This window comes from Amblyomma maculatum, chromosome 4, assembly GCF_055883805.1.
Source record: "Amblyomma maculatum isolate TAMU_Amacu chromosome 4, ASM5588380v1, whole genome shotgun sequence".
In the NCBI taxonomy this organism is placed as follows: Eukaryota; Metazoa; Arthropoda; class Arachnida; order Ixodida; family Ixodidae; genus Amblyomma; species Amblyomma maculatum.
The window spans coordinates 124,856,051-124,875,650 of NC_139347.1; the positions used below are offsets into that span (position 1 = coordinate 124,856,051).

Below are 19,600 nucleotides of genomic sequence, written 5' to 3' on the forward strand. Positions count from 1 at the left end.
GCCGTGGTAAATGTTCTCGTCTCTGTTGGTTGGTTGGTAACAACTTTATTTATAGTCTTGCAGAGCTTTCTCCGATGGGACCTTAAGTCTCCCACGTGGGGACATCAAGGTGATGCCTCGTCGTCGCCTCGCGGGCCTGCTGGACGGACCAGGGTTGATCACCGAGGCTGGGGCTGCCCAAGGCAGCGGCCAACCGCGGCGGGAGGGTTCCGGAGTTATCACCGTGCGGGTTTTTGTTACAGTCCCAGAGCATGTGACTTATACCGGTTTCCATTAGGCGATCAGGAGCGAGAGCAACAAGGAGCCAGAGCTTTCCCCAACGGAACATTCACGCTGCTCGGCGAGCGGCGTAGCGAGAGGGAGCGCGTGACGTCAGGCATCATGTGATCAAACTTGTCCCGCGCTCGCGTTCACGCTGCAGCGTAGCGAGGGGGAGCGCGTGACGTCAGGCGCCATCTTCCTGCCCGGGCTCCGGGCGAATAATCAGAAGTGACGTCGAAAAGGTCACGTGACTTCCTCTGTTCTTCCTGTACTCCGCCGTTGGCGACGGAGCACAGAGGACTGCTCTCGGCTGCTCTCGGGACCCCGACAGCGCGCCTCCTCTGCCAATAGAACGCAACGCTACTGTTGATGGCGCTTCCTACGCTGTTAGCCCGGTCGCACGATCGTTTCACAGCCTGCGCTCCGCGTTTAACAGCGATTTACGCAGGTAATTTCGCCATGATTGCGCTTCAAGAGAGATATTTACTAGAGAGCGCACACGCATCATTTTGAGTGTTCAAACACAGTGGCGTTAAAGCTGCGAGAACAATCGCATGCGGCAGAGACGTGATTTAAATGCCTGGATCGTTAGGTAATGCTACACGGGAGCCTGATTCATGCAGCTTTGAAGATGAATCGTGCTCACATTCTTTGGGAGGGTATCGGGGGTTGTTTTTAATTCAGTCCTGCACAGAACTGCTGCCTACAGCGAGCCACGCAATAGTCGTAATATCGCACGTCGCCGAAAACTCTAAAACCTAAAGCCAAGAACCACTGGTTTGTTGCAGAACACTCAATTGCTAGGATAAGCGTTTTTTAAAGAAAGATACTGATTGATTTACCTCTATGAAAGCTCGCCGTTTTTAAGGTTATAAAGGCCTGAATGACAGGAACAGTAAAAGTACTTCATTTTGAAAACAATGTACTGAATTGACGAAAAAAAAAACATTTTATTGGAAGCAATTTCAGAGGGCCAGAGTCACAGCAAGCGCGCTTTTTTGTTTGCTACAGCCACCTTTTCTTTGCTCTCTAGTCGGTTGTTCACGTTTTGGGAGAAAAAGTGCATCCTTGTCACAATGACAAAGTTCGGTATCTGGCAGTTGAATGATGGCATGTGCTCAGTACAGCCCAGCTGCAGTTTTCCAGCTCCTCTATCACCTTCCAGAAAAAGTCGGTACAGGCACCAGCTTCATCTAATGTAGCAGACACTACACCGTATACCAATTTCATCACACTCAACATCTTAGTAGTTGGGTGCTACATGCAACCTTCCTTGAAACTCCGATAAGTAGTCAAATATGCATCGGAGCCAACAACGGGCTCTGGACTGCTGATGTCTGCAAGCACAGGAGGCATGACGTGTGCTTCTGAAACTTGTAAACGACATATCCACTTAAATAGTAGATAATAGCATCGTCCACTTCCCCTTTGAAGTATGAGTGATCGTCGCCCTGCTTTTCAGGTACCCTGGCAGGATCTGATGTTAACTCGGTTAGCTTTTCTTCAATGAAACCATGCAAGGAACCATTTTTGGTTTGCTGCAGCTCTCTTGTCATTTTCAGTGTGTCCTGTACGCTGACAAGCACATTCCCCGGAACACCTTGCACACTGCCACGTAAAGCAGTCTTTATAGGAGTGTACAAACTCAGAAGGCGGAATATCTGGGTGAAGTTGACTACCGTATACGCTGAGATTCGTCCCCTCCAAATGAACGGACAAGTCCGAAGGGGTGCTGGAAAAGATATTTAGTTTTTTAGACTGCAAGCATATTTATCACTCATAACTCAACACTCATAACACATCAGCAATCACATCCTCACCTCCAAGGGGTCCTGGTTCAACTTTGCTGTTAGGACGTAATGGGCACCCTGATCCAGAAGATACTTGATGATATCAAGTGTTGACAGCAAAATCACGCAGAGATTTTGTTGTGAGTTGAAATGCAAATAGCTTTAGGCCTTTCTCCATGGAGATATTTTCTGTTGCATTCAACATTTCCAGGAAGCTTTTGATGACCTAGATAAATGGGGCAAAATGTCAGCATCTGACGTCAGTCAACATGCATGGAAGGATAGGGACAAAGGGACGAAGGCATTCTGACGTGCCTGAATTTCTTTTGAGCGACGTTTGATGCCTCTTTCTGGCAGCTTGATGTTCAAGGCGTCAAAGAGATCATTGAGCATCTTCGTGAAGGCTTCCGTTCCCTCAGAACCACTCATGTCTTCGGCACCTGCTTCTCTGTATATCCGGATGCCAACAGCTGTCACTCGGCTGAATAGCTGCAAAAAAAGTACATTGATACATTAGGTAAATAACAAAAAAAAAGATTATGCACTGACTTCCAAGAGTACCACCTGTGTAGCAAGCCGGACGCTCATCTTCTGCGGGTTGTCAGGTGCAACATGGGCACTAGTGAGTTTTGGCACGACTCTTGGTTGTTTCCTCTTTTCGGATTTGTACAAAGCAACATAGTGTCCGAAGTTGATCTGATGATCACCAGCCTGAAAGAATCAAAATAGTTTTTGCACTCCACTGTAACTAAAGTAACATATTTCCTCTTACCATTACATATATGTGTGCTTTTTCAAATGGTTTCTGATGCACTTGACAATGTGTGGCACATCACAGATGAAGACGATCTTCTGTGAAGGCTCCCAGGGGTGCTCGATGAAGTTGCACGGAGACATCATGTTGCCTGATATTCCTAGATTCGTCCACATTGATTGGTTATTACCAGCTCCGTCACTTACAACAGCAAGCACTGAAGCACCATGCTTGTGCAGCTGCAGCACAGCACTTAACAGAAGCTGCGCGAGGATCCGTCCAGGTGCTGCACCTTTTGTGGCAAAGGATGTTATGGGGTTGAACCCAGCCCTCAAAAAGCAGGACAAACATGAAAACAAGCGCGTGATCAGCGAGCCCGTCAGTGTCCGCATCTGTCACATCGCCATAATCAACAAGACCATCAATCTTGTAAGATATCTTGCTGAAAGCAACAGATTGCCTTAACCTCATCAATCAGTAGTACACCGCACCTTCTAAGCTGGCTCTTCTCATGAAAATGCTCCTGGATACTCTTCAGCGAAACCTCATTGAAGCCGTACCAGCGAGCTGCTGTTTAGCGGGAAGAATGTCAAGTGCATGTTCCATGCTGTCTTCTGTCATATTCTTAAGTTGTTTCTTCATGGCGGTTACTTCTTTCTTTATCTTTTCTCTCCGCATTGTTGCTCGTATTTACCGTCGACGCAGAGACTTCACTTTGATGTTTTTAGATTTCAACGTGTTGGTTTTGCAGAGGCGCCGGGAAAAAAGCTTGTGCAGACTCTTGCATTCCGGGCATGTTGCAGTCAGACTCAGACTGGTGCATGATTTGCGATATCATGTTTTACCATCTTTGATGGCCACAGTCGATGACAGGACATGTGGGTAACTATCAGCAGGGTAACGTTCACAAACCTTCAGCTTATCAATGTACGAAAGTAGGCATTCTAAGTCATCACAGGATTTCAACTCAACATCTCTGCCATTAGCATACACAGCGGATGGCACTCGTTCACCTTTGGCACTGACACGGTTAGGTGTTTGGACACTACCACAGCCCTGTCAATTTGTGGAATGTCTTTCCTCACTACGAGCTTGTACGCCACAACTGAGGTGCCATAAGCCTCAAGTGACCAACCCTGCATTCGTTGGCCTGCTGCTGCCAATGCAGGCAACTCATCGAATAATGCATGTTGTTCTCCAGCGCAACACTGTTGTCAACACCACCACAGATTTCGCCAGGGTCGGAGTTCAGTGTCGTGGCCTGCTGCCCATTTACTTTTTGCTGCTTTTGCCGCTTAAGACAAGGCGGCGCACGCACGGTAGGGGCCTTGCGTTTTCGTGCTGGCTTTGTCAAATATTTTGGGCAATTGGAAAAAATGCGCGGCATAGCATCTTCCTAAGTGCCCACTTGTCACGCTGTATGACAACTATGTCACCGTGAACTTTGTGGACGAAGTCTTTAAAGATGTCTTCCTCGTGAAAGTGTAGGTCGCAAACAGAGCAAGAGCTGGACTGGACAACTCCTTATCCAGTCTTGGAATAGCCCGCCGCCACTGTTCAAGGCGCGAACTGTCAGCGGGTGGTGTTACGTTTCGCCACCGACAAGTGTGTCAGCTGACGCGGCCACCGCATAGCAACAGTCAGAACAGCGAGCGGATCGGCCATTTCGGCGCCGTCCATCGGCCGCCCAACTCTTCCTCCCACGGGCAAGTCTCGACGTGATCTTGCCACGCGCCAAATGTGTGTGCGTGCGTGTGTGTGTGTGCAAACGCTGGCCAAGCCTGGAGCTCGAGGGAGAGTGCGTCGCCCTCGCCCGTCTGCTGGATGTGGAGGAGATGTGGTCGCGCCACCTGCGATTGAGTCATCGTCTTGTCTGAACTTGAAGGGCTCTCTCCCTTTCCCTGTGAACTGGCAAGCCTATAAAAAGCAGCGGCCGACTCCGCTGAGACAGAGACTACTTTGACGCGTCGCTGTGACGACGCTAGACACCAGCTGTGTGAGCGTGTGTGTATTCTCTCCGGGTCAGCTTCTCTGCCCGTTCCTTCATGATGTTTTAGTAAAGGCTGTTTCGTTAGAAGACGCCTCGTCTTTGCTGCGACCGTTGATGCCGTCCGCCGAGCCACGGAGCCTGCCAACGCTACCGAGGGGCCGCGAGCCGCATGTAATAACGGCTGTCAGCGGTACGATACCAAGGCGCGCAAGCCCGAACATAATAACTGGTGGCAGCGGTGCGATACCCGGGCACGCGTAACTCCAAACCTAACAACTGGCGTGAGCGGTGGGCTGAGCCACGCGAGCCCCAAACCTAATAACTGGTAGGCAGGGGTGGGTTGACCAAGCCGTAACCGTGGTCGGAGGGACGAGCCAGGCGATACCGTCGTCCAACAACTGGTGAACAGCGGAGGGACGAGGATGACCAAGCCGTGACCGTGGTCGGTGAAACGAGCCAGGCCTGACCGAGGTGCAACATCTGGTGGGAAGAGCGGAGGTGTCCGAGGCGTGACCCGTGCAACAAGCAGCTGAGCGGAAAGTCGGGAGCAGTGCAACGAGCCCTGTGTGATGACTGGTTGCCTGCAGCGGAACGACTGCGTTGCATTCTTGGCTGCGAGGTTTGGTGAGTGCGGGACTTTCTTCTACTGAGTTTTGCCAGGCTTTTTTTAAGTAGAGAACAGAGCTGGTAATTGGGTTGTCCTTGTTGCTGGTTTAATTGCAGCAAGGCAATAGTGGGCAGTAGAGAAGGCAGCACTCGGAACAGCCATGGATTTGGATTTGAAGTCGCTGCGCAAACCGAAATTGCTGGAGCTTACGAAGGAGTTGGGTATGGATTTGTCAGACAAACTCAGAAAACCAGAAGTGTTAAAGGCTATTCTTGCATTGAAAGCTGAAGATGACGAGCTTTCGGAATGCCTTGAGATCATTGAAGAACGTCACGAGAAAGAGGAACGTGAACGTTAACGCCAGGAAAGGCTAGAGAAAGAGGAGCGAGTCCGTCAATTCGCTATGGAAATGAAGCGTCTCGAAATAAACGCGGGACGCGCTGCTAGTGCAAGTTGGGCTCACGGTGCAGGAGAACGGGAATCGTTCAAAATGAGTGACCTGACGCGGCCGTTTAAGCTTGGAGAGGACATTGGTTTGTTCCTGGTTAACTTCGAGCGAACGTGCGAGAAGCAAGGGTTTTCTCGGGAAACGTGGCCACAGCGCTTGCTCACTTTGTTACCCGGTGAGGCGGCAGACGTAATCGCTCGCTTGACAAAAGAGGAAGCAGAGGATTACGACAAAGTGAAATCGAGTCTGCTAAAAAAAGTACAGGCTGTCGGCAGAAGCATTCCGTCGGAATTTTCGGGAGTATAAGAAAAGCAAAAGTGAGTCCTATACAGAGTTTGCCTACAAGCTTATGTCAAACATGTATGAGAGGCTCAAAGAAGAAAAAACGTATGGTAACCACGATAAGGTTCTGCAGTGTTTCGGGCTGGAACAGTTTTACAGTCGGTTACCCGAGAACGTGCGATACTGGGTCATGGATAGGCCAGATGTTAGTACGGTGGATAGAGCCGCCGAGCTAGCTGAAGAGTTTGTGACGCGTCGGGCTCGTGGAGCTAAGGACGGTCAACAGGGGGAATTCGGCTCTAAGTTTGAGAGGCCGAAATTCAAGCCCTTTAAATCTAAGGAGAATAAACGTGGTGCAGATGCGAGTGAAAGCAGTCTGGCCGACGATAAAGCGACGGTGGTAACCGAAGCCGAACGGAAAAAGAGGTTCGAGCCAAGGCAATCGCGCGTCTGTTATACGTGCCAGAAGCCTGGTCATTTTTCGGCGCAGTGTCCAGAGACAAAACCAAAGATCGTGTTTTTGTCATTATGCAGAAGTGACGAGAACATGAAGCTTCTCGAACCGTACACTCGAGACCTCCTCGTGAACGGGAAAAAGTGTCGAGTGCTTCGCGATTTTGCGGCTACCATGGATGTGGTTCACCCCTCTTACGTAGAACCAGAGATGTTCACGGGTGAGTGCGCGTGGATCAAACAGGCCGTGGAAGCTCGCAGCGTGCGTTTGCCAATAGCTAAAGTGCTAATTGAGGGACCTTTCGGGGCACTTGACACAGATGCGGCGGTGTCATCTGTGCTTCCTCCTCAGTACCCGTACCTGTTTTCAAACAAGTCCGATCATCTCTTGCGCGAAAGGGGGTTTGTGTTTGGAGAGGGTAGCGTACAGGCCTTGACCAGATCTAGAGCTCGGGAGCTTGCTGAAAAGGCGGTAGTTCCGGAGAGGTGGTCAAGCAATGAGAAAGGGTCGAAGGCACAGCACGCTGAGATTAAGACCACGTACGCCGTAGACACAAGTGAGCCTGAAAAATCAAAGGTACCAGAGAGTGAACTACAGCTTGGGGAAGCGGCCGAGCAACGTGACCGCAGTAGCGAGCCGACCGAGCCTCGAACAAAAGAGCATCGTGTTACCTTGGTCGAGCCACTAGCTGAGAAGGTTAGCGCCGGCTCCAACGGCGAGAAAACCGCAGGGACGCTGTCCAGCGAGGTGAACTGCACGCCGACCCAGGTAGCTGTAAAAGATACAGTTCCATCAAATGAGAGTGGGGAACTGGCAATAAATGAACCGCCTCTCGAGTCAGAAGCAGAAGCTTGTGTAGAGCGCGACGGGGATGGAAAAGAGCTAGGAGTGGAGAAACTTTCAGTTTCCGAAATCAGCTGTGTCGTAGAGCAGGGCACGCAGAAAAACGAAGTGCCGATCAGGGAAACTGCGCAGCCCGCGAGTTGTGATCAGCCAGGGCAGACCGACGAGGAGTGCGCGTAAGCTGAAGAGCGCTGTAGAGAGCGAGACTTGCGAACGACCAGAGCAGAGTCAGAATCTTTCGTGCCCCGATACCACGCTAGGTTGTCTTCACGAGAAAAGCAACCCCAGTGCGAACGCGGACGTGGCACATATGGCCCTCACGCAATCCGAAGCGCCCCAGCTATCGAAGGAGCCTGATCCTGCGCCGGTTTGCGCTGAGCGAGACGACACACTGAGTGGCGAGCCGCCAGATCAAATTCCTAGCTAGGGGTCTGACAGGAGTGGTTGTCGTTCGGACTTGACTGAAAGTGAGTCATGCGCTGCTGGCCGCGAATCAGACGCGGCGCCGCACTTTGACGCTTTGACCGCTTCGACGACACCCGTGCCCTACTAGCTCCGGTTACCGCTAGAACGGTTACCGCTAGCTTGCCAGATCTCGCGCCGAAAGAAAGTAAAACTAGATCGAGTATTCAAGTGCTGCCGACGAAAAACGCGGAACGGCAGGCGCGAGAAAGATTGCCGCCATCGTAAGGAGAGCACTAATACGGTTGCGAAAAGAAAGCAGAAAGCCTGTGTTACAGTGCTGCCGCAGAAAAAAAGCGGAAAGGCAAGCGCGAGAAAGAATGGAGCAAGTTGAAGCTATCACGAAAAAGAAAGCGACTATCCCAAAGGCACAAATGCACCAGTGCCAAGAAAATGCGTGACTGGTGCGCCAAGCGTAAAGAGAGGGATAGGTTGTTTAGAAAAGCGAGTGACTCGTGCTCGTATGTTTCTTTGCTCAGAAACAGGAACGTAAGGTTGTTCCGTGAAATGGACAGCCGAAGCTTTAGTGAAAAGGGTGATCTCAACGGTAGTGCCGATGGCTTAAGTCTGAGCCCATAACGTGAGAAGAAGCCTCAGTTTTCACTTCTTGGCGTTTTTCTTCCTGACAGGATTTTGAACATTTGTATTGCATTATCTTTGTTTGAGAGTGATGTTTTTGAAAGCGCAATTTTCAAATTTGTGGACGCGTTCCAAGAGCTGCTGAGCTGCCCTTTAATATAGGTGGGGGCATAAGAGGGAAATAGTATGGCATAACTTAGTGAAGATTGTGCCGTGCTTGCTGGCTGAACGGTTGAGTTTTTAGCGTGGTTGTGACGTTGTGGGTTGTCAGAAAACTCTCCTGAAGACAAGTTGCAGAGTGCCTTGGAAACCCGGACTTGCCAAAGACTTCTTCAGGCTGACTGGCTCGAGAGAAGCAGAGTCGGATGACCCCGGCTAGCAGCAACATCCCGATCACTCCGGACAGCGGATGCAGTCCCCTGCCCTTCGGGATCTCCCTTCTCCGGCGGGGCAGTCTGTTACGTTTCGCCACCGACAAGTGTATCAGCTGACGCGGCCACCGCATAGCAACAGTCAGAACAGCGAGCTGATCGGCCATTTCGGCGCCGTCCATCCGTCCATCGGCCGCCCAACGCTTCCTCCCGCGGGCAGGTCACGGTACGTGATCTTGCCACGCGTCAAATGTGTATATATATATATATATATATATATATATATATATATATATATATATATATATATATATATATATATCCCATGCAATGCAAAAAGTTTATCCCATCTGACCCACGTGAATAAGATTAGTATTAGAAATAAAACAAGCCAGTTCTTACTATATATATATATATATATATATATATATATATATATATATATATATATATATATATATATATATATATATATATATAGTAAGAACTGGCTTGTTTTATTTCTAATACTAATCTTATTCACGTGGGTCAGATGGGATAAACTTTTTGCATTGCATTATGGGCCTATGCGTGGTAACGTGGTACCCATGTAGGCCTTAAAGGCCCACTGTCCACCCACCCTCCTGTCGAAAATATTTTCTTCCTCGGTGACTGTGAGACTTCGCCCCTAGAACGCAAGGCCGCAAAATGTTTTTGAAAAGAGTAACTAATAACGCAGTTACAGCCGCCGCAATCACCCGATTCTGTCATGCTTCTCTCCTTCCGTTCCCTCGCAAAGGTTTTTCACTCTCCTGCCCGAGGTCGTCTAGCCTCCGCAAGACAAATTCCCCTTCCTCCTCCGCGTTTGGCGGGAGGTGGGGCGTGGCACTCCGCGAGCGCGAAAAAAAAGAACAGCCGAGGGAGCGCGCGCCGCTGGATTTAGTCTGGCCGTGGCGAGGGACAAGCACGCAGCGAGCGGTAGACACCCATTCTTCTCCCGTCAGTAAGCGAGACGGACCAATGGACGTCGTTCGCGGTACGTACGTCATTATTGTGGCTCGTCGGGCCAGCGCAGGAAACGGGGAAGCTGGCTTTCCGAAGGAGAGCATGAGAGAGCTTTGAATTGTATTTTCGATGCTTTGCGGCGCGCGTGTCACTGTAGCATTTTGCACAGACTATCTCCGGTACCTGATCGAAACACTGGGCTCCTTTATTTAAAAGGACCTTCCCTGGACAGTGGCCCTTTAAGGGCGTTCACACTTGCGACTAGCAGCGGTCGCGCGACCGTTTTGGTCGAAAAGCGACAGTCGCAAAAGGTCGCATCGGTCGAAAAGCGACTGCCGCGGGCCGATCGGGCACTGCTCGAATTTCCAGTTGCGCGACTACTGTCGCAAACCATTTCACCAATCAGCGAGGTCCCGGAGTACTCGATCGAGCACCTTCTCAATACAATTAAAGAATACCCCTACCTTTTCAACAAACGGCACCCGGAATTCAAAGGCAGGGAGAAGAATATGGCCTGGGAGGAGATTGGAAAGATATTCAGACTATCTGATGAATACCATGAACTTTTGAGAAATGGGTTTTTCATGCACAACATTTTATATTGACGTACCACGGTGATTGACACCGTCTATTCGTCGTCGGCGTTCTCCTGGAAACACGAGGGCGCGGCGTGCGCACGGGCTCGCCTGAAAAAGCTGAAGTGTCTGGCAAGCGGCTGCTACCGACGTTCACTGTCATCGCCCAGCAGCTCTCCTACTCCCAACTCGTTCGGAACAGAACGAGAAGGCGACAGTCGCAAGTGTGAACATCAGTAATGGCTGGTTCACACTGGCGACTCGCAGATGTCGCGCGGCTCGATTCGTCACGGAGGGGGCGACCCGCGACAAGCGCCGATCGACAACGAGTGTTCACATCGGCATGCGACTCGCTTCACGACAACCCTTTCACCGAACGAGATTTGAACAAAGAGCCGACTTTCGCGCCTTTACGGACTCTGCTACAGTGCTAGTGGTAGATCACTTCGGACTCATTTCGGGTATGAATATGTGCAATTATCAGCGAGGAAGTAGATCTTATGGTTATGCCCATGCTTAGGGCTGTTTCGACAGTCAAAAGCGCTCTAGTTCAACGAAGACGGAAGCGGCGGTGGTGTGCGCGCTGTTGTTTGCAGTCTCGTGCAATAGCAGATCACGAAATCACCTCATGCCAGAGCGTCGAGCACATGATAAAGAGTGCGAGTGCAAACTCGAATTAGTACGTTTCATTCTCGCAGTGATCCTTGACATGTGTGCCCAACAACAGCGAGCGCAGTAATTCGTGCACATGCGCGCATGCACACTTGAATTTTCCCGCCCAAGGAAGAAGGAAGAAGCGCCGCGGGTTGGCTGAGGAGTTCTGCGCCTTCAAGTCGCGTCGCAAGAAATTGGTCAGCGAGCGACTCTCTCAAACTACCTGAAACGGGTCGCTGGCGACTCGTTCGGGTCTCCCCCTCCGTGACTAATCGCCCCCTCCGTGACGAATCGTGTCGCGCGACCTCCGCGAGTCGCCAGTGTGACCCAGCCTTAATGGCGAGCTCCTCTCTGGTCGCAAGTGTGAATAGACCTTTAGAATGAAAGCGACCACAAAAGGGTAAGCGAGGAGGGGTAGAGGATTGCCACATTAGTGCAGAGTTGTACATGCAGTCTCCGGAGTTTTCTGCTTTTATCCGGGATATTAATTGTTGCATAAAATTAAGAGTAAAATGCAGCCTTCATACGACAAAATTCTAGCTTGCCTATATATCTCAGGGTTACCAAGAAATGTATATTTGCTTTAAGTTACTGTTTAATTTAATGATTTTTTTTTTGAGGTCGAGCGCCCGACCTCAACATCACAGTTTGAGGTGAGGTTGAGAGAGGTCGCCAATGGTCACCTGAAAAGTGAGGTGAGGACGCCTGGGGGACCTCAACCTCAATTTATGAGGTTGAGGTAATGAATGCTAAGTGAATTGGCGCTCATATCTATTAACATGCAGCAGGCGCTTGCAGTAATTCACTGCACTGTTCATGGGCATAAGCACCATAAAGCAGCATTTTTTCGCCAGCCTTCAAGTCCACAGGCCTTGTACCTTTCATCGGGACTGCTGTCCGCGCACTGAATGCACGCTTCACGTGATGTCGCTGCATTGTCCATGCTTAACTATGTGGTTTCTACGTGGGCTTAGACCACCAACCACCGCGGGTTTGAGCGTCGCGCGAGCCGAAGCCCCGATCAACCGTCACCACGCGCACACTGAAACACTGCAGCGCGCACTCAACCTCCACCGGGAGGAGAGCACTTTGCTGCAAGGACACAAGCCTCCAAGTTCACAAAGGAGACGTTTATTGAAACGCCATCCTCCAGCGGCACACACATGCACATACACAGACACACACACATACATACATACACATATATACAAACGCACATATACACACACATACTCAGCCACCGTGTTCCGGGAGCGCGCGAGGAGCAAGGCTCCCCTGCGCGCACGAAGTGACACGGAGTGCGCGCCGCAAGCACGAAAGGGCGTGCTGTGATCTCTCTCTCGCAATGACCCTCTGGTCTCGCAGTGACCAGAGGGTTCCATCGAGAGAGAGTGGGCAACCACCGCAAGGTACGCTTGTCGCGGATCGTTGGATCACGATCGACAGACTCGAGCTTCGCTCTCAGGTACGACACGGAGCGGACGAACTCGAGTACACACTGGTCTGCGCGGACAAAGGCCGGCAGACAAGAACAGTCCCGTACGCACCTTGCGATGTCTCGGAGGGGTCTCCTTGAGCTCCGCTCGGACGGTCGCGCGAGCGCGGCCGTCGAAGCGGTGCCGTGTTCCCGCCAAAAGGCGCCGATGGGAACAGTCACTGGAAAGCCAGGGCGGAGCTGTGGCCCGAACGACAGTTACAAGTCGTCCGAGCCTCTCTCCGCCGCCTCAGGCGGGAGAAAGGGAACGAGGAGAACAACATGGCACGGCGGCGGCCGCTCAAAGGGCAGCCGCGGCAAGCCCGAATCCCACAACTAATACTTGCTGTCGTCGCTAAAATTTCCGGAAACTAAGCCCACGTAACTGGAGAATACGTTGGGCGTAGTGTGTATAAGAATTTGGCCATTTTAAACTTTCCTTGTTACATCTGTTACATGATTGTTACGACCTCGCCTTTGGTTCTTTTCTTTGCTAATGCTCCGCCATTAAGGAGTTATCTGAGCTTACACAACTTTCCAATTTTTTCCCAGGGACTACAACAGAACTGGGACTGCAACTGGCTCTGGAGCCATTGAATGCCCAGTCAAAAAAGACCATTGGAACCAACTGGAAATTTTCAATTGGAACCATTTGGTTTGCCAACTGGAACCAATTGTGTTTTCTGACGCTTAACCCATTGCAGCCAATGGGTGAGACCAACTGCACACAATTGAATCCAGTGAGTCACGCCAACTGCATGCAATGGGTCCAAAAGGATATACCAATGGGCCACACCCATTGCATACACTAGTGTCCAACTGGACGTATCAATTGGGACAAAAGGAAGACTGGGGATATGCATATTTACTAGGCATGTGGAAACTGATAATTACATCTTTATGCAAATGAAGGTGTACAGTCAAGCATACATCACACACAAGAACAATATACAGTTGCACAGTAACATATATAACACAAGATCACTACATACACCCAACAAACACACTTCTGCTCCTGCTTATATACACCACTCGTCCTACTCTCATGCTGGGGTCAGTGACTTTTGCCATTTGAGTGCAGTTATTTTATTTTATTTTGTTGCAGCAATAGGCAGATGATGAATTTAGTTTAACAGATGAAGCTGCTGATAGTTGTTATTATGAAGAGAATATTGTTTTTGCTTTCTTTGTGAAATATACGAATGTTCCCATGGATGCACTTAGTGCAGTTGGACAGACCAATTACACTCAATTGATGAAACCCATTGCATGCAATAGGTTTGACCAATTGGACTATGCAGTTGGCAAAGATTCGTTGAGCGGAGTTTTCTTTCGAAACATGAACTTATTAGTACTGTAGTTATGTACAAATGGTGCTCTATAGAGTTTGCACAAATAGCAGATCCAAGTGGCCTTTCCAACTGGAACCAATTGGAATGCTAGAATTCTAAATTGAACCAACTTGACTATTCATTTGGAATGTGACTTCCAAATGGACTTTTTAATGGGTTCCAGGTGGGATGGGAATTCCATTTGGAACCCATTGGAGAGTCCAATTTGTTTGCCCATTTGGAAAGAATTACAACAGGTACCCATTAAGAGTCCAATTAGTTCCAACTGATTTTTTTTTTGGTTAGGTGGCCCCATTTCTCTAGACTGCATTCCTTGGGGTCATTGCCTGTCAATGACTCCTCGCTTGTCCAGGAGACAGGCTGCGCTGGAGCATCCACTGTAGAGCAGGTATGGAGGTCAAACAGCACTAAAAGTTGCACTATTCTAAGCAAAAATGTTGCTGCAATGTAGTTATTGTATTGTATTTTTATATTAATCGGCACCCTGCTAACTTTAAAAACTGTTCTGTATGCGATAGCTATAAGCTTGTGATCATAAAGTAATATGTGCCACATGGAAACGCGAAAAAGATTGGTTAATGCCTTATATAAGGTATACTCAGCATTACGTTTGTGTTATCCCATATTTTATCAGTGGCATGTCACACAGGTCACGGCATGAACTATAGTTCCACTTTCACTACAGTGAAGCTTACTTCAAGTTGCTTCTCAGCATTATGTATGACAGCACTGTCGTGTTTTCTTTTAGCACTGCAAATATTCACTTAATTCAGAGCACCAGCAACTTTACATTTCAAGTGTGTTCATGCTGAAAACGAAAAAATATGCCAGGTGATTGTCAGAAACCAATCGTTAAGGTGATAGGTGAAGGAATCGTGCCTTGTAAAAAGGTATTTCGAAAGCCAGATTGAAGCCTAACTTTTGAGAGTTTCTACTTCCTTTTATAGGAATCAGTAAGTGTGTCAGAAATATTAATATAACTGTATTGTTTCATGACTACTCACTCAAAGTACTGAGTTTTATGCATATTGCTTTGAATGCCATTGCAGCACTGTATTGCATTGCATTGCAGCCATTGCAGCACCACAAACTCGTATTTCATAAAAATGAAATCATTGTGTACTAATCCTCCAGGGGCACCTAAGAACTTCTTGAGGCTGTGATGGTGCAAGTCACAAGGTGAAAGTTACTGGCTTACGAAAATATTCCCACACTTTTCATGCACCTCTTCACCGAATAGAAACCAAGAGACTATTATTGTCAATTCAACTGAAATCAATGTGTTTTATTACCTCCATGTCAATTGAATTGAAATCAATGTGTTTTATTTTCTCCATGAATACCAAATTATATGCAGACCAGTGCATGGGCCTATAGTTGAGGGTCCATTTAAGAAAAGAGCATGGTCACAAGGAGTTGTCACGAGACTTGTGTGGGGAAGCTACAGTAATGAAAAACAAGTAACACAGATATGATTTACAGACAGAGAATATTAAACAAGCTGGAATAACATATTGTTACGGACGAGGGAAGCAGAAGCGGGCACTGGCGTGGGCAGGCGCGCTCACGCTAGGCCCGCCAACATTCATTTAAGCTCCATCTATCATTGCCATTGGTCATGTTGTTTCCTTTCTTCATCGGCTTGCGGCCTCGCAAAGTTACTCATACTTGTTCAATTTTCTAATGTAATTCGTGTCTTTTTTATACTCCATGCAGATCATCCACGACATGATTACCAGCACAGACAGCACAGCACATGAAGACAGTTGTGACAAGACAGTGTGGTTGAATCCAGCAACTGGTACAGATGATGGCAGTCGTCATAGTGAACTCATTTCAGCCGATATGGAAAACAACAGAACTGAGTGTGACGGAGAAGTCCCCCAACCGCAGGTAGCTAGACAAAGGAGGCGAACCACCTCTGCATCCGACTTCAGCAGGCGCTTCACTGAGCAGAGGCTCCTTCGGGAATCTTTGGAGCCATGCCATGCCAGAGAGGTCGAGCTCAGGCAGCGACAGCTGAACCTGCAGGAGAAGTTAGTGCGGTGACAAAACTGTTTGAGTGGTTTTTTATTGCTTACTTATGCTCGTGAAGTTTTTTTTTTTTTGCATTTGCTTGCTTCTATGTCTGACCACGCCTGACCACTGTCTTTCTATAATGATAATTGGTTCACAGGAAGCGAAAGGTGCAGTACCTGTCACACTTGTTCTGTGTACACTTGCACCGTGCCGTGAGGGTAGGGAGGAAAGAGGGAAAGAAGGAAAGGGGAGTCGTAGTGGACGGCTACGGGGTAACTTTTACCACCTGGGGACGTTCTACCTAGACCGGGAATCCATCACAGTATGACAGTGTGCGGATGTAGTTTGTTGAAACCTTCTTGCAGAATGCCCCATAGTTGTTCAGAAATCTGCCCCATATGCGTTGCGCAAGTAGCCTGTATCGAATCGGTATGCATGATATATCTAAGGGTTGGACTTCTCGGTTTAAACCGAAAAACACCGGTAAAGATACGCAGAAAGCATTTTAAGAAGTTCGGTTTAAACCGAAAAAGGTCAGTACCTTTTCATGCACACCGCGAACTTTCAATGACGGGAGAAAATTACAACAGTAGTGGTATGATGTGAGGCAATGGGATCGTTGGTTTATGTACAGCGGTTGAGGGTTTCGACGCATAGTTCATGGTATCACGAGTGTGAAAAAAATGGCAGTCGTTCTTCCCGACCCTCATAGACATGTCAAGCGTTTGAGAAGGGGCGCCTGTGGCGAGGCAGGCACTTCGAGGGGCGGAGGATAGACCTGATAATTTGCAGCGCAAGCTAGTGCATCTAAGAAATCGTGTAGACGAAAGCCCGCCAGTTTCTTTCCACGCGACACTTCTTAAACACAAGCCGAGAGAAGCGGGTTTCTTTTTTAAGTAATTTGATTTATGCAAAATTTGATTGTAATAAGTAATATTTCAGTTACTCCTTTGTCAAAACGTGTGAATTTATCTTTTATGTATGCGTTTTGTCTTAACGCTAATTTTCATCATGACAATAGCATTTTCTTCAAGGTTCTTAACTGTATATATAAGAAACAGTACATTAAATAAAAGTGGATAAAACAACGTGGAAGAAAAAAGAATCCAAAATGTACACTACGCCACTTTTAACTGTACACGGATGCCTTTATCTCACCGAAAAAAAAAACGATATTTTATTAAGCAAAAAATAATAACCGAAAAAAAAAAAACGAAAGTTGTGTTAATAAACACCGAAAAAAGTCAGCCGAATTGTCAGAAAATAAAAACCGAAAACTCCAACCCCTAGATATATCCTCAGAGGCTACAGGCCCAGGATACTAGTGGTTATTTGGAGTGTCTTTGCAAGAGGGGGATCTGTGTAAGGGTGAAGGGTGTATCACAAATTGGTTGCCGCTTGGGATGAAATAAGCAGGCATTCCGACCTGACTGTGTGATGCGCCTGTCTAGCTTTGGTCGTGCCTGTAGGATGAACATGGTTGTTAGCACAAAGATTGTCAGCATAGGTCGGTATCTGTTGGGTAGTTTTTTAATGGAGCTGATTTGAAGGTTATCCTGGAGAGGGGAAGGGGTAGTAATTGGTGTGTTGTTAGGTTTGACATCAGCTTGTTTAGGTATGCAGCCCCATTTGGAAGCTTTTCCTATCTTTTTAGACAAAGGCACAAAGCATACCGCTTTACCCTTTGGTTCATGCCGACAGCGGCCAGGTCAGTAAAAAAGACCATTGAACCCAACTAAAATCTCAAACGGTACCATTTGGACTCAGTGGGTTCCAGATGGAATTTTCCTTCCAAATGGGCAGCCCAGTTGGACTGTTCAATGGGTTGCAGTTGAAATTCACATTCCATCTGGAACCCATTGGAAAGTCCATTTGGAAGTCGCATTTCAAATGGATAGTCCAGTTGGTTCTATTTGGAATTATCATTCTAATTGGTTTTAATTAAATAGATCAATTGTACATAGCAGCTAATTTTGCAGTCTATAGACTCTCATTTGTACATAACTATAGTATTAATCAGTTGTTCATGTTCCAAATGAATACACAGTTGGACGAATCTTGCCAAATGGTTAGCCCAATTGGTCTAACCATAGCCTCCTTTATACTCTGTGCCTGTCAATGCGCCGCGAGAACAATAGAGCGGTTCCGTCGGGCAAAGTGCGGTGCTGCCGCTCCCGTCGCTGAGGGCGCCACTGACGTAACTGTCGATGTGCACGGGTACGAATTTCGGCGCGGGGCGGGAACGCTGTTATTCGCTCGCGGGATAACTGTACCTAAGCATGAATCGTGCATATTCAGCCTATTTACTTGTAAGGCCGACATCCTGTAAGCATAACAAGTGATCATGATACTTGTTAGGCAATAACACCAACGCTATATGACATTTTATGTGAGACGCAGTTTCAAGAAATTGCACATGGCTCGAAAAACTGCATGACTGCTCCGCTTGCGCCAATGGTAATAGAAAAATTACAATTCTAGTCTACGCTGTAGTAAAAGAAAATTTAAGAAGAAAGGCACCAGCATTTATTTACACTGCTACAAGAGTACCATGTAGAAGTGGTGTGATGAATAGTTGCCACGAGTAGGGAATAATGTTCACGGTGACTGCTGTCACTGATAGCACTTCAGAAGCTGCAGCTTGATTTACAGATGATTGGAACAACTGCATCGCAGTTTGCCATTGAGATCTGTAAGGAGAACAATTTTGGTATCAGCTTTTACTTTCAATGATTCAGCGCGTCGTACAAACGTTTTTTGTTTTTTTTTAACTTGAAAAACAAGGAAGGACAAATATATGCGTTACATCTTTGTTTTCGCTTGCTCCAAAGTAATCGTCTTAATAGCAAAGCTTGTGTTTTTATTTTTTCACAGAATTGCGCAGTTCGAGAAACAAAAAATACTGCGCTGGAGCACATATAACATACCACACAGACGAGCTAACCAGGGAGGAAGTTAGCACCGCAGTCCAGAAAATACACGTGCACATTTAATGTTATCATCACCTTACTGACGTGTAATAAACACACCTCTGGTGCTGTCATTATTTTTCACCGGCCTTAATGCGGGTTGAGTGCGGGTTTTGGTGTTTCCGATGCTGGACAGCGATTTAGTTGACAACTAAAATTAATTTAGGCTTTGCACGATTCGGTTTAACTCAATTTAAAGTAGTCATCTTCACAACAGGTAAATCTTGTGTTTCTATTTTATCATAAAATTTCGTAATTAGCGTATACTGCAAAAAATAAACTTCACAGGAGCACATCCAACACACTACGCAGACGAGCTAGGCAGGGAAGTAATTAGCATCTCAGTCCAGAAAGCACACGTGCACATCTAACATTACTATTGCAGTATTGACGCTTAATAAACAGTTTGTGGTGCTGTCACTATTTTTTACAAGCCTCAAAGCAGCTGAACACTACGCAGCGATCGCCGGAAGGACAAAGCACAGCTGGCGGTTACCACTTGGTACAATGCTGCATTCCTGCAGCACCCGAAGGCAGAGAAAAGTAGAAGCATAAAATAGTCCACGAAACAGCGAGAAAGCGAAACAGCGGGACTGATTTGCAACACGGGGCACCCAGCACTCGCCTGGTGAGGGTGGCCCTACATCGCTTTCGCCATCTCTCGACAGCCAGTGCCGTAACTTCTCAACGGAGGAGGAGCGACGGCAGCGGAGCGCGTTGTTGCCAGGCGCA

The 19,600-nt window shown here is 47.9% G+C and overlaps 2 pseudogenes; both read right to left on the reverse strand.

The window, feature by feature from the left end:
* Positions 1–1,240: 1,240 nt before the first annotated feature.
* Positions 1,241–2,480, reverse strand: LOC146192306 (uncharacterized; annotated as a pseudogene).
* A 108-nt stretch (positions 2,481–2,588) lies between these two features.
* On the reverse strand, positions 2,589–11,997 carry LOC146192307 (uncharacterized; annotated as a pseudogene).
* Between the last annotated feature and the right edge of the window lie 7,603 nt (positions 11,998–19,600).